Source organism: Giraffa tippelskirchi, chromosome 4, assembly GCF_054371585.1.
Source record: "Giraffa tippelskirchi isolate mGirTip1 chromosome 4, T2T-mGirTip1v1.2.pri, whole genome shotgun sequence".
In the NCBI taxonomy this organism is placed as follows: Eukaryota; Metazoa; Chordata; class Mammalia; order Artiodactyla; family Giraffidae; genus Giraffa; species Giraffa tippelskirchi.
Window position 1 is genome coordinate 159621257 of NC_137278.1, and position 14394 is coordinate 159635650.

Below are 14394 nucleotides of genomic sequence, written 5' to 3' on the forward strand. Positions count from 1 at the left end.
GCACAGGCTCAGTTGTGGTTCCCATGGCACGTGGAATCTTCGTGGAGCAGGGATCAAACCTGCATCCTCTGCATTGGCAGGCGGATTCTTTACCCCTGGACCACCAGGGAAGTCTGCAAATACATTTTCTTACATTGCCTTCTAATATACTGTTACCTTTCACATTTATCTATAATCTACCTGGAACTGATTTTTGTATATGGTATGATTAAAACTCAGTGTCTTTTTTATGCATATGAATGACTCTCTCAGCACCATTAATTGCAAGATCCATCCTTTCCTTACTGTTCTGTGGCGTCATCTCTGTCATGAGATTTCCACGTATCTGTGAGTCTGTTTGAGTAGTTCTATATTCTGCTCCACTGATGAGTTTGTCTGTCCTTGCAGTAATGACACACTATCTTAATTACCAAAGCTGCATAGTAAATTTCAACATCTTGCATGTCACACTCCCACATACTTTTTCTCCATCAGGCATATTGTGGCTATTATTGGCTCGTTGCGCTTCCATATAGATTTTAGAATCAGAATGTAACAATTCACATAGGCAAGGCAATGAATATGATGACCTTGACTCCACAGATTAAGTCAGTGAGCACTGACATCTTCACCACGGTGTGGTGGTATGTCTAAAAATCAATAGAACAAGTCCTTCTTTCTTAACTATGGTTTTCAACATTGCCTTAATTGGGGACATTTGTTTTCCCATACAAATTTAGGCTAAGTTTATTGACTTATTCAAAAGGTTCAGCTGAGATATTATTTGGATTGCATATATATGGATTAATCTGGGGAAGAAATTACATCTCCACAAGGGATAGAACCATCAAAGAGCATAAAATGTCTCTTCATCTAATCAGAACATCTCTCTTTTTTATTCAAGTTTCAAGATTTTTTTTCCCATGGAAGTCTTGTGTATTCCATTTAACTTAGAATTCTTTGTACTTGTTGCTATTGTGGAAGGTTTTCATTTTAATTAAATTTTCTAGATGCTTATTGCTTTTGTAGAAATAGCTATTTTAATTTTTGTACTTTGGTCTTTAGCTACCTTGCTTAGCTCTTAATAGGTCTAATATTTTGTCAGGTTTTCTTTATTTATTTATTTAAATCTTTCCTTCCAGTCCTCATTTCTCTGATTCCTTTTCTTTCCTCACAACATTGACCAGGCCCTTCAATACTATGTTAAATAGCAGCAGGGACATTGGTCCCATATCACACTCTAAGTCCTGTTATAACACTTTATGAGACTTCAAGTTCAGGAGAAGGAGTAAGGATACCCACAGACCATTGGCAGGTCTCTTTGAGGTTATATAGTTTGCAACAGTGGGAACTGTAACAGAATCCTGCATCATTTAATTCCAAATACCTTGATCTTTACACTGTATTTACAAAAAAGAAAAATCACTAGAATTTAATTCGCATTAATAAATATGTATTGATTACCTATTATCCCTAAATAAATATACAAAGTCACTGTGGTTTTTTCAAGAAATTTGTATTATAATTTCATGAGAAACATATTTATAGTATGTATATAATATACTACTCATCAACTCCCTCCCCAAAATTAAAAAAAAAACCCTTGGAATTTTCTTGCAAGGTGATGCCTCAAACAGATTCGTTAACCAGATGATTGAACAAGAATGCTGTCATTTTTCAAAGCACTAAATTATCCAAGTGAAATCAAAACATCAGTTTTATAAAAGGAATATTTTACTCTTTACTTGAATAGTAAGCCTTAAAAGCTAAAAGTTAGTCATTTCAAGTTTGCCCTTCTTTCACAGTGGTATTTGATTATTCATAATGAGAAGCCAGTGCCTTTGAAAGTAGACTGTAAGAAGAAATAGATCTTTTTTTTTTTTCATTTTCCTAGTGACTGCACAAATGAAGGACCTCATTAATCAAGATGACTCTATTGAAAAGCTGACATTAGACACATCACCATGCAGTTGTCATTTTTGTCCCCTTGTGATCTATTTCAGTTTCATACACTTGCAAACCAAGTTTTAAACCCTTGCACCCAATCAAGAATCTAACTGCTTGTCTTCAAGTATCTGGAAAGTATTACAGGAAGGAAGGGCTTCCCAGGTGGCGCTAGTGGTAAAGAAACCACCTGCCAATACAGGAAACATAAGAGATGTGGGTTTGATCCCTGGGTTGGGAAGATCCCCTGGAGGAGGGCATGGCAACCCACTCCAGTATTCTTGCCTGGAGAATCCCATGGACACAAGGAGCCTGGCGGGCTACAACCCATAGGGTCTCAAAGAGTCAGTCACAACTGAAGTGACTTAGCTCACACACACAGGAATGAAATGCATTCAGTGAACATTTATTAAGCAACAATGAGGCTATTTGTGCCATGAAAGGCTCTCAGGTTATGAAGAAAGATGTAATCTTCCCCTCATAAGTCTCCAAGGCAGAGGGAAGACATGAAGTAAGCAGAGACTTCAAACAGGAAGGAATAAGAGCTGTGAACAAGGTCTATTGCAGTGTTTTGAAAGTACAGATGGATAATGTACTAGATGTCTATTACTACATAATATTGCATGTGTGTGCTAAGTTGCTTCAGTCATCTCTGACTCTTTGAGACCAGATTCTCCAGGATTCTCCAGGCCAGAATACTGGAATGGGTTGCCACACCTTCCTCTGGGGTATCTTCCCAACCCAGGGGTTGAACATGTGTCTTTTATGTCCCCTGCATTGGCAGGGGGGTTCTTTACCACTAATGCCTCCTGGGAAGCCCACTACATAATATGACTATACATTTAACAGCTTAAAAACAACACAAATTTATTTTCACCCAGTCCCTGCAGGTCAGATCTTAGTTGGATCCTAAGGTCTTACAAGGTACAAATAAGATGTGATCTGAGGCTATGGTCTCATCTGAAGTTTTACAGGGGAAAAATCCTCTTCCAAGTTCACATGGTTGTTGAGAGGACAATCAATTGGTTGTAGCTGCTGTAATAGGGGCCTCTGTCTCTTGAAAGGTGACATTGGAGGATGTCCCCCAGCTTGCTGCCACGTGGCCCTCTCCATCATTGCAGCTTTCTTTTTCAGAGTTATCAAGGAAGACAGAGACTCCAGCAAAATGGGAACTGCAAATGAGTATAACATAGTTAACTACAGAATAACCACACTTTCTGTCTGCAAGCAAGTCACAGGTTTTGCCCATACTTGAGGAAGAGGATCATACTAGGGCATAAAGACAAAACAATGGTGCTGTCTGACACAGATTTTAACTCTGGTCCTAGGGTGCTGACTGAGTCCTGAAAACATGAACAGATGCTCCAGACAGAATGTATAATCTCACAAAATAAGACAGTAAGGACTAATCAGAAACTTCAAGTAGACTTCGGGACTGCTATAAGGTGGGAAGGGGGTGAGCCTGGGCTGAAAATGGATGCTAATCGTGGTAACCAACTTTTAAAGCACTTACCATGGTCAATTTTTTTTCAGAGGAATTTACATGTGTTGCTTCCCATTTATGTTTACAACAACCACTGGTCTGCTTGGACTGTCATAATAAAATACCATAGACTGGTGGTTTAAACAACAGACATTTATTTCTCACAGTTCTAGGGGCTGAGAAGTTCAAGATGAAGTTACCAGCGGACTCAGTTCCTGAGAGAACTCTCTTTCCAGCTTGCAGACAGTCAGCTACTCACTATATCCTCACCTGGTCTTTCCTCAGTGTGTTTCCTTTGGGTAAGAGAAGAGAAAGGGAGATCTTTGTTTTCTTAAAAGTGAGTTATCCCATCATTAGAGTCCCACCTTCATGACCTAATCTAACCTCAATTACCTCCCAAACGCCCCACCACCAAATCATCATTTGGGAGAGGGACGAACATTGAGTCCACAGAACATCCCATGAGGTTACTTGTATTAATATCCCCATTTTGCAGATGTGAAAGTAGTTGTGGAAAGATGTTTAGAAACGTTTCCACAGAGAGGTAAAGAGACACCAGGTTTAATTTATCCTGAAAATACTTACAGAATATTTAAGCTAGGGAAGAATATAGACAGTTATATATATTGGAAATTGTGTGTGTGTGCGCACATGTGTGTGTGTGTGTGTGTGTGTGTGTGTGTGTGTGTGTGTGCTCATGAGGGACTAATCTGAGGCAGAAGAAGTATGAATGGAGGCGGGAGCTGGTACTATGATATATTTAGGAGGTAGAATCTACATTGGTAAGACACTAGTTGAATATAAGCATTGAAGGAATCAGAGATGATCAGGAAGATTCCCAGGGTTCTGATTGGGTAGCTGAGTGATTGGGTGCCACTCACAAAGACAGGTTAACAGGTGGTGGAGTGGGTTTATAGGGGAAGAGGAGTCAGTTGCAAATTCAGTTGAGGGAACTTCAGTGAATTCAGTTTTTGTTAAAGCAGGAGGTAAGGTTGTCAGCTAGTGTATGGTGACTGGGGAGATGGCTGAGTGTGGATAAGGTCTGAGAAAATGCGATAGGAAATTAATAAAAGGTGAAAAAATTGTAGTTATCTACTCAGGCCCAAAGGAGGTTAATGAGCATGAATTTGCGGTGGAGCCTAGCATTGGGCTCATGCTGCTGCTGCTGCTAAGTCGCTTCAGTCGTGTCCGACTCTGTGCGACCCCATAGACGGCAGCCCACCAGGCTCCGCCGTCCCTGGGATTCTCCAGGCAAAAACACTGGAGTGGGTTGCCATTTCCTTCTCCAATGCATGAAAGTGAAAAGTGAAAGTGAATTGGGCTCATAGTCTATCTTTTATTCTGCTACCAGAGAAAAGAAAATGAATAGTGGAAGCTGTTCAAGGCTGAGGATTGGCAAGAGGGAACATCAGGATGATACGGGAGCATTTTTACTGTGAGCGTGGCACCCTGGCTGGGTGGGAGGCAAATAGAGCCAGAAGAGACTAGAAGAAGATCTATTAATGTAATAGATCTGGTCCTACGGCATGATGTTGGCAACTGCTGCTGCTTCTGCCCAGATCACTTTTTCCCAAGTTGTCTACATGGCCCCCTCTAACTTCATTCAGTTTTCTCTTTTCACATTGACTTCTTAGAGTGGCCCTCCTCGACCCCTTATCTAAAATAACAACTATTTTCACTATCCATCTTCCATCCCCTTATAGAACTTTACTTCTTATTCTTAGTAATTATCATTATTAGACACTATGTTATTACTCTCTTTTCATTTTCCATCTCTTCTACTAGACTACAAAATGCTGAGAGCACGAAGAATTTACAATGTCTTTAAGTAATTCTTTCATATATTTCAAAAGCCAAATAATTTTAATGTACACTGCCAAGTCTTGCAGTCCTTCATTCATTCAGTTACTCTTCTAGAAGACAGCCACATGTAATGAATTCTTGTGTATTGTTCCAGGCTCCCCATGCAAACACAAGCAAATAGAAATATACATTCTTAGCTTTCTTCTCCTCTTTTGCAGAAAAAAGCACATATTACACACACACACAACTGTGCTTGCTCTTCTGTTGCAAGAGCAGTGCTTCCAACAGTGCACAGAGAAAGTCCTCATTGTACTGTTGTTTTAGAAATTTAGAGTTTGGGGATTATTTGATTTACAGCCACCTAGAGTTTCATCATGTAACTATACCATAGTTTATTGGACATTTGGGTGTTTTCTATTTCTCCTATTTAATAAATAGGTAACTTTGTACATACATTATTTTATTGGTGTGTTAATATAGCAATAGATTAAATTCCCCAAGGTGGTTCAGTGTCTACACACATTTATAATTTTTATAGATAATGCCAAATTGCCCCCCATAGGAACTGTGCCAATTTATACTCCCATCAGCCATGTGTAAAAAATAGTGTTTCCCTACAGTTTTGCCAACAGTGAATTTTTTGCCAATCTGAAAGGTGAAAAATAGTATCTTAGTGTAGTGTTTTGTTTGCCTCTCTCTGACTATGAGTAAAGTGGAGCTTCTTTTCTTATGTAAAAGTCTTTTATGCCTTTATATGCATTGTTCTTTTCTATGAACATGAAATAAAATATGGCCCTATGAGCTGTCTGGGCAGAATGGGCGTCCTTGAGTCTGCCAAAGGATGGGGATAAAACTGATGCTGTGACTCTTATTGAATATCTGGTTATCTGCTTCCAAGATTAATGTCTGGGCATTCAGACCTGACTGCCTTGGGTCTAACTACACTCCTTGTCCTCCTGTTATTTTTATTCTGTCTTTGATTCAGCTTACCTAGGTTTATCAACTGCTCTTGGCTTGGGTCCACTTATTCACCAATGTCTCCTCTCCCGCTTATTGTTGTTCAGATTTACTCTGTCTCATCAACTCCTTCTTGAACTCAAAGTTCTATGACCCACCCTCTCCCTGCCTTTGTCCCAGAGAGTTAGGTGTTGAATATAGAAAATAAATTTTCTTTCCTCTCTTGTTTTTGTCTTTTAGCAGTAAGTGAAATCATTTGTAACTACCAAAGCCATGTGTTGGTAATTTCCTCTCTCTCAAAAATGTGGACAGCTGTCATGGAAGATGACTTCCTAAACTCACATGACTCTTTAACAAATCAGAGGATGACCATCACTAAAATCAAAATGTGTCTCCTCTTTGGAGGAGCAACTTATAATCAGTTTTTGAACCTTTGTTATGGTGTCACTGGGTGTTTTAGTAGGTTTTTCCTTTGTTCACTCTTTATATTATGAAAAACAATTCTATTACTACAAATTCAATTGAATTTAGCAAGAATTTATTGAGCACCTAGAAATTGTTCTCAGCATTGTGAGGGAGGTTGTGGGGAAAATAAATGAAGTATATGATATACCCTTGCCCTCCAGAAGTGTAGGATTTTAAGGAGAAACAATATGTATGCAAATAATCCAATTAGCCCAGAAACCCACAGAGTGCAAATATGGAAAAGTGGAGAATAAAATAAGTCAACTGGATATAAATTACGCTCCAGACACACTGGAGCATTCATCCACACTGGACAAGCCAAACTTGTTCCTTCCTGAGGACTTCTATCCAAAAGCACTATCTCTAAGCCATGGCATGGCTAGCTTCTATTTCTGATCACTCAAGACTCAGTAAGACCTTCTGTATTGACCAATCTAAATTATCTAGCCCTCCCCAGCACAAATAACACTTTCTCTTTATTTTCTTCATACCATTCCCGTCTCTGAAATTGTTTAAATTTTTTGTTTACTTGCTCAGTGTCTTTCTTCTCCCACTAAATGTAAGTTCTGGGAATGCAGGCACTTGGATTTCTCCCCTTCTATATTCCCAAGGACTAAAACAGTGCCAGGTACATGGTAGGGGCTCAATAAATCCTTGAATTAATGAAACAAATAGACAAAAAGGATGGTACTGATACTAAGAGAGAGGAGAAGAAACCTAAGTCTGCTGTTGTTCCTGGGTATGGCTTCATGGATGTGGTAGCAATTTAGCAGTATTTGAAGAATAATGGCGTTTCCACTGAGGAAAAAAAGAAGGATCCTGACTGATGAACCAGTTAGCTGGCAGGTGTCTTGACAGAGAGGAGATTTAACAGGCTTTTAGAATTATTTCTCTTACCTTAAAGATGTGTTGAAACCAACAGGATCCACTCCCAAGGGGAATCGCTGTGCTTTTCAAAGTACTGTACATTTAAGAGTTTCCTGAGTGGTAAAGGAAGAAGGGCTCCTGTTGCTACTGATAATCCATAGAAAACCATCAAGATGCTTGATTTTTGCCAATGGCAGAATCTCCTTCAGTGTTCAAAAGTGTACTTATTATTAGAGGACATTATTAAAAAATAAACCTACAAGACTCAAAACAAGGCGCAGAAGTTAAAGTTCATGTCTCTGAGGATAAACTGGCAATATGATTGAGTGATTTTTTAGAACTTATTTGCAAAGCCCTGGTCAAGCTCTACTGTTCAAGAAATAACCCAGAGATACTGTTGTTCTCCTTTTCCCCCCTCAATCCAGTCAATCACCAACTTTCATAAAACCTACCTTCTCATAAATCTCTTCATTCCATGTTTTTCACAACGCTACTTTCTTTGTGTAATTCTCCATAGCCCTTACTTGGCTGGCTGCCATAGCCTTCTAACACAGCGGGCCCCAATCTATTTGGGGCAACAGGGGTCAGTTTTGTGGAAGATAATAGGTCACCTCCAGCTGTGTGGCCCAGTTCCAGGGGTTGGGGACCCCTGCTCTAACAGAATCTCATGTCTTTGCCTTGACTTGCCACATTGCAGTTAAATATTGATAAATTCTAAGAAGAGCCAACTCATTGGAAAAGACCCTGATGCTAGAATAGATTGAAGGCAAAAGGAGAAGGGGATGACAGAGGATGAGATGGTTAGATAGCATCACCGACTCAATTGAAATGAATTTAAGCAAACTCCAGGACATAGTGAAGGACAAGGAAGCCTAGTGTGCTGCAGTCCATGGGGTCACAAGAATCAGATATGTCTTAGCGACTAAATAACAACAACAAAAAAATTCAAATAAGGAAATCTGACCACATCACACCCCTATTCAAACCTGTTAAGGTCCTCCTATTATCTTGTGGATAAATTCCAAACCCTAAATCATGATATTTAAGCCTATTAATGGTTTATCTCATTTTTTCTCCCCCTAGCCTTACCCCTCAATATTTCCTCCTAAACTTGCCCCATCCTCAGTCACCTTTACTCTACATTAGAGACATATGGAACTGTTTGCTGGTCACTAAACTAGCAGCACTATTTCTTGATTCTGGACATACATTATTGTACCCTATTGACCCTGCATTAAGATCAGCATATGCCTTATTCATCTTTGTATTCATGGCATCTTACATAAGTCTGGCATGGTTCCCATGAGCACCCGATACAGGTGTTAACTTCCAAAATAAGATGTGCATCGCAAATGGCAAGAAAAAGAAAAGATTGGAAAAGTCATGTTTCCCAGACACTAACAGTTGCCACCTCACAGTATCAGTCAAGAAAGTGCAGGTGGGGTGGGGAGGGTGGGATTGCATATAAAAGTCTATGAGTTCAATCCTGTGAAGGAACTGAAGACACAGCCAAGAACAATTTTAAGTTCTTATTTTCCTAGTAAGGCAGCAGCTGGTGCCTGGCAGAAGGGGAAGACTGTTGCCATGTCACTGAACAGCAATCTCAGAGTAGCCATGGAGCCAGCAGCCTAAACACTCTTCCCTGGGCCAGAAAGGGGCTGCAGGGAAAAAGTGGCGGCATAGCGAGCTTCAGCTGGAGGAAATAGCGGAGGCCGTGGCGGCATACTGGCAGGGGAACTGCTTCTCCAGATGAACCTAGTTAATTAAGACTAATAGGGCACAAGGCCAGCCCGAAAGGCTAAATACCCCAGTTTTAGTGTGTAGCTAAACACACTGTTTATAAATTTCCCCATGCAAAGAACCTCAACAACACCCTTTCTTTGCTTCCCACCACCTATACCCCATCAGCCATTAAACCTTGATCTTAATATTTGATGAATGTCTTCACCCATTCCTTCTGCCCATCATTCTCTGACACAACCTTTACTCAGGGCTTCATCATTTAATCTAGACTCTCTTTGTGCTGTGCTGTGCTAAGTCACTTCAGTCATGTCCAACTCTTCGCAACCCTATGGGCTGAAGCCTGCCAGGCTCCTCTGGCCACGGGATTCCCCGGACAAGAATACTTAACAGCCTACTAATAGATTTCTATGTACAAAAATAATCCATTCAGTCTAACCTCTATATTCCTGGAGCCGATTTTCTATAGCAGTTGAACAAGGTCATGTCACCTCTCTTCTTAAGGATATTTGAGCTTCTGAGTGCTGACAGAATAAAAGGCCAATTGCTTAGCATTCTTAAGAAACTATGCCCTACTTTTCTCACTAGTAAAATAGCGTAATAGTACTTACCTCACAAGACTCTTTGAGGATTAAGGAGTTAAAATATGTGAAGCTTTAGAATTGTGTCTGGCACAGCATAAGGACCATGTTAGTGTTAATTATTAATATTACATTTTTGGTTAGATCAGTCTCCAAGATTCCTTGTGATCTGATTCAATCTAATTGAAGAAACACCAGAGTATGTATCAGTACAGACACAGGAGTCACACTGACCTGGATTCAAGTCAAGTCCTAGCTGTGTGACTCTAGGCAAGATACCACTTTAAGTCTCAATTTATTCATATGCAAACATAGGAATAATAATAATTGTTGCCACAATAAGTTATTTTTATCAGTGTAGTGCAGGAAGAAGAATTGGCAAAGGTGAGCAAGAAGGAAGTGGTCTAAAATTTAGGAGGAGAACCAGGAATGTTGACTTCAGTGCCAAAGAAAAAAATAAAAGCAAACTCTGGGAGACAGTGGAGGACAGAGGAGACTGGCATGCTGTAGTCCATGAAATCACAAAGAGTCAGACATGACTTAGTGACTGAACAATAACAACAACTTCAACAGGAATAGGGTTGGAGAAGTGATGGAGACAAAAAGCAATTGAAGCAACTTGGAAGTGTAGAAGGAAGTATATTTGAAAAAAAAAAAAAAAGTTTCTCTGAAGTCAAGCTCCCCTGAGATCTATGGGTAGATGTGAAGGTTGAGACCCATAATCACAGGTTTAGGACTTGTCACTGCCTAAGAGACATGATCAATATCAATCATAATAAATATATGCCAGGTATAGCATTATCAGGTGCCAGCTCCTGGCTTAAGTGTTTTCAATATACTTTAATCATCTCATCTTCATAACAATCCTTACAACTTCATCTTAAAGAGGAAGAATCAGTAGTTAGCAGTAGAGCTAGGATTTAAAGCCAGCTATTCTGGCTCCAGAGATAGTGTATCCATGCTCTATGTTACACTCCTCAATTTAATTCAGTATAACCAAAAACATTTTGGAGTGACTATATAGTATCAGAGACCACTCAGAGTTCTTGGGGATGTATCAGAGAACAAACAAACAAATGACAAAACACAAAGACGTATATTGCAGACAATCAAAATTTGTAAAATGTACCTGGCTTAAGGGCTCCAACCTACTCTCTTGTACTCTTAATGCTATTAGGTATGGGCAGCATGTCAAGAACATGTTATTAAAGAAAAGGTTGATTTACTTTCCTACCGAAGGACAGTGTGTTTAGTTGTTTTCACCTATTAAAAACCACTTTGAGTGATGGATTCCTCCTAAGAAGTTATCCTGAGGTGACAGATGATATGATATTAGAATGGTCCCCAGATGCCATAGTCTAATGGTAATTCAGTTAATACATTAGCTACTTAAGACAAGAATATGTGTAATCAGCGGTTCCTACTGCATGAGAGTGACAGGCAGTGTCTCTCCTCCTAGTGACTAGAGACCCTTCTCAGAAAATCTGCTTCTCTGACTATATCTGTGGGTAGATTCTATATTTCTATTGCACCACCTCCTTTACCTTTTATCTGATTGCACTTCCACTCCAGCAAATAACTTCAACTTTCTATTGGAATAGTAGCTTAGTTGCTCAAGGACAAGTTCGCTTTAATCTTTAGGTCCTCCCCTGCTAAAGTGTGAGAACTTTGTTTTTGGTTTTTGTTTGGTTATCAGAAGTTTGATCAACACCTAACCCTTTTAAAATGCCTTTATGAAACCTGGTGTCATTTTAGACCCCAGGAATTACTGTCAATGTCTGCTTTTAGGTCCTCATTTTAACTATATTTAACTTGTTTATTCTTCTCCTAAGAACTTTTCAGGGTGGTCTTTTGATCTATGGAAACTAGGATGGTGACTGACATATAGTAGCTCCTTAGTCCTTAATAAATTATAAAGCAACTGATACAGTGCCCATCACATCACAGTTTTTGCTAAATGGTGTCTCTTGGGTGTATGAATAAATGCATGAACAAATGAATGAATAAACAAACATAGGTGCTGGGTGTTTTCATCAGGGGATAAAATGCATAAACTGCTAGAATTTCCAAGGAAAACCTGGTGGGTGGTATGTTTTAAAGTCAGTAGTAGGAACTAGTTCTTTTTGATGTCTAAACAAAAAAAGAAAATTATCAGTCGACTTGAAAAGCAACTGCTTTGCATAATTATTTTATTAATATTGTGAGTGATGCTGGGCCCATTCGTTGTAAAATGACAACCATTTCACAGAAATTGCTTGGGGCCAGTTTGGGGATGAAAAATGCTCCTTTTCAATGTGTGCTTTCATGTGCCATCCACAGGGGCAAGGGAGAGACAAAGAGCTAACTTGGATCCTGTTTAGAAGAATCAATCCATTATTACATACTCCAGCCTCTTTCCCTGAAAGCCTTGAGGCACAGGACTGACTACACAAAGAGTACATGACCATAATGTATAATCAACAACCGGCCAAAAGTCACAGTGCTTCCAAATGAGGAATCTATGAATGTCCCAGGAAGACAGAAAAGACAAGTCACAGTCACAATGGAATAAAGCCCTGCTCGCGAGGTCCCTAGAAATGGGGAAAAGGCAACTTCTACAGTGAAGGGGAACTCTAAGCCAAAGCCAGTTGCAGCCATAACGAACCCCAGAAAGTCTTGCCTTCACCTTTTCTAGCACCTTCACTTTGACTCTCAGGATCTTGCCTTAAGAATTCCCTTTCTTTATTTTTCACTCTTTGTCTAATGTGGCTATCTGACTCTCAGTTTTGCAATTCCCATCTTGACCTCTGACGCTGGCCCCCAGCCAATTCCTGCTAATTAGTCCTTGCTCTTAGAATTCAGACACCAGGTTCAGTTGTCTAGCTTTTGCTCATTTCAGCCACAGGACTCTTTCCCCTCAGTTTGACTCCATCTGAAACTTGACACCAAAGGCAAGTAATTTAAGCATTTTCTTCCTATCAGCTCCTGACTGTTTACTATTTGTCAAAAAATAAATAATAATTCTTTAGATCTGAGAAAGCAGAACTCTATTGAGAAGAGGGAAATGACTAAAAGCCCAGAATAGGTCAAAGAATGTGGGAAAGGAAGTAAGAGGTAGAAAAATAATGTTTTTGTTAATTAATTATATCCTACTTTTCTCTAAAATAGAGTCAAAGTCATTTTCAGATGCAAAAATTTATAACAAGTTTACAAAAACAGCCAAAGAAAAGACCAGCTAGAACACCTGGATCAAGTTATCAATTTGAATGATGGACAAAATATTTTAACATAAAATCTTATAAACTTACCAGAGGTTAAGCACAAATCTGGCCTTCAGGTTATCCTATACAATTTTTATTCTACTTTTAATACTTTAATAATAAAAATTTACATTTTATTATATTGTCACCATAAGTTCTACCATGTTCCATTTTATAGTATCACTGCCATAAATCTCTCTTTTTTTTCTTTTTTCTTTTTTTTCTTCATCATCCATGGGATAACACAAAAGAGACTGACTAGAATAATCTTAGGTTACTGGTGACAAGGTAAGGTCCTGTTGAAACCTGACCCAAAGAAAACTTTGACAAAGAGTGTGTAAACCCCAGTACCAGAGTCTTCAACCATCTCTTTTCTGCTCCATTTTTCCATTACTATGGAAACCTACATATTGAATCATTAAATGGAGGAAAAGTTCCAGAAATTATCTTGTTCTGGCACCTTAGCTGGTTCTCTGTGCTTCCAAGATTTATAATGCCACCAATTATGTTCAGGTTTGTGGTTTGAACATCTCAGATCATGTACAGTTTATATATATATATATATATATATATATATGTATATATATATATATATATATGGAGAAGAAAATGACAATCCACTCTAGTATTCTTGCCTGGAGAATCCCATGGATAGACGAACCGGGTGAGCTCCTGTTCTTGGGGTCACAAAGAGTTAGACACGACTGAATGACTAAGCATATATACATATGTATAGGCAGAAAGTGAAGAGGAACTAAAAAGCCTCTTGATAAAAATGAAAGAGGAGAGTGAAAAAGTTGGCTTAAAGCTCAACATTCAGAAAACTAAGATCATGGCATCTGGTCCCATCACTTCATGGGAAATAGATGGGGAAACAGTGGAAACAGTGGCACACTTTATTTTTTTGGGCTCCAAAATCACTGCTGATGGTGATTGCAGCCATGAAATTAAAAGACACTTACTCCTTGGAAGGAAAATTATGACCAACCTAGATAGCATATTAAAAAGCAGAGACATTACTTTGCCGACAAAGGTCTGTTTAGTCAAGGCTATGGTTTTTCCAGTGGTCATGTATGGATGTGAGAGCTGGACTGTGAAGAAAGCTGAGCACCGAAGAATTGATGCTTTTGAACTGTGGTATTGGAGAAGACTCTTGAGAGTCCCTTGGACTGCAAGGAGATCCAACCAGTCCATCCTAAAGGAGATCAGTCCTGGGTGTTCATTGGAAGGACTGATGTTGAAGCTGAAACTCCAATACTTTGGCCACCTCATGCGAAGTGTTGACTCATTGGAAAAGACCCTAATGCTGGGAAGGATTGGGGGCAAGAGGAGAAGG

At 39.3% G+C, this 14394-nt stretch overlaps 1 protein-coding gene across 1 annotated transcript in view; it reads left to right on the plus strand.

Moving 5' to 3' along the window:
• LOC145546964 (uncharacterized) overlaps positions 1–14394 on the plus strand; it is a 148542-nt gene that overhangs the window by 57472 nt on the left and 76676 nt on the right. The window lies entirely within an intron of this gene.